Below are 1655 nucleotides of genomic sequence, written 5' to 3' on the forward strand. Positions count from 1 at the left end.
AATTCGATCCGCGCTTCCAACCGCGATGACAATTCCCGACAAGAACTTGTCTACTCGCGAGACGCGAGTCATCTCGAAATGGATATACTTGACTCTGAAAGATAATCCCGATCAATTATATTCGTCTAATAATAACGAACGATGAAAGATGGGAGGGGAAACAGGGTCTTCGTTCCATTCAGCGTCCGTGTTAAATTCATTTTGGTGTCGTAATTGTGAAAACTTTGTTCCTTCGTCGCGTTACAAAACTCGCATTTTACATAACGCGCTGCGCACGCCGGAGAATATTATCGACATTTCTCTCGCACACGGTATCTCGAACTACGCCCGAGTAAATGAGGAGCCTGAAGTCGGTCCACGAGAAAGTCATCTCCCGATAAATCCTCCCAAGCGATCCGGATATTCACGGAAATATTCGAGACATACAGTTGCCCTTTTGATTATGACAGGAGCTGGAATTAAAAATGCTGATGATGTCGAAACGTTGTATGATTTTGAGTCAAGTGACGTTTGATAGATTTTTATTTCAATAATACAATTTTCAATATTCTATGTATTAATATAATTTTAATAATATTGTTAATTCTACGAGATCTATGATATCAATATTAGTTGCATGAAAATTTCGTCACATAGATAAATATAATATAATCGAGAAATCCGTAGAAAGATACGAAAAAATTATGATTATTATATTTCTAAAATATTCATTAGTGGTATCATATTTTTCAGAATTTTATATATCATTTCAACATAATTATCTTCAAAAATGCGCTAAAGTAAGATTTGTACTCCTATCCTGTCAAACGGCTCATATTATATATGTAACATATATATGTAGATACGATGTTAAACTCTCTCATGCGCGAGGGTGTCGGAGCTTTCGTTCCTCGTGGCTGTTGCTGGTAAGACGCAGTTGCTCTATTCTTTTGAAACCAGTTTTCCTCCACATGGCCGTCATGGAGAAGGGCAGACTGAAAGAACGAGAAAGAGATACCGAGAGAGAATGAGAAAGAGATAGGAGAGCGAGGAGAGGAAGAAGAGAAAAAGAAAGAAAGAGAGAGAAAGACAGACAGAGGCGCTCACATATACGTATGCCCGCATGCACGCACACAGTTGCACGCGACCGTGCGTGCGCGCGCGCACACACACACACACACACATATATACGTCTTCTCGCCGTACGCACGTCAGCTAAACTAGAAAGTTGCTCCGACCGACGTTGTCGGTCGAAGAAACGCCGCTCGAGCTAGAGCTACCTTTCGAATTTCAACCGCGAATATTTTCTACGTATAAACGCGGCGTCTCGTGTCCGCGCCGGACATGCGCGTCCTGGCGAACTGCAAAATTCGATCGGCGCGCGCGCGGACCGTACTCGATTCTCTCTTCTCTTGCCGGCCGCGGCACTAGCCCATCGTATAAAACGACGCGCGGCGATCGAACGCAACGTTTTCGAAAGCCCCCATATATCCCGTGCCGTCCTGCCGTCCGCGTTAGCTCTCTCGCGAGCGGCGGCGAGCTCGCTACGGATCGGTAGGTGCGATCGATCGAGCGTATATTTGGTCGGAAGCCAAAACGCGCGATGCGCCATCACGTATACATAATATACTATCGCTACATGTTACATATCGTGTATATATGTATGTATATATATA

The 1655-nt window shown here is 43.8% G+C and overlaps 1 long non-coding RNA gene across 1 annotated transcript; it reads right to left on the minus strand.

Annotated features, from left to right (window-relative positions):
- Positions 1–492: 492 nt before the first annotated feature.
- LOC115245429 lies at positions 493–1250 on the minus strand. Its single transcript, XR_003885553.1, has 2 exons — positions 1087–1250; positions 493–974 (listed from the first exon to the last, which is right to left on the minus strand). It is a non-coding gene; the product is annotated as an uncharacterized LOC115245429 (long non-coding RNA).
- Positions 1251–1655: the final 405 nt, after the last annotated feature.

The sequence above is a fragment of the Formica exsecta genome, unplaced genomic scaffold, assembly GCF_003651465.1.
Source record: "Formica exsecta isolate Colony F162 unplaced genomic scaffold, ASM365146v1 C16432718, whole genome shotgun sequence".
Lineage (NCBI taxonomy): Eukaryota > Metazoa > Arthropoda > Insecta > Hymenoptera > Formicidae > Formica > Formica exsecta.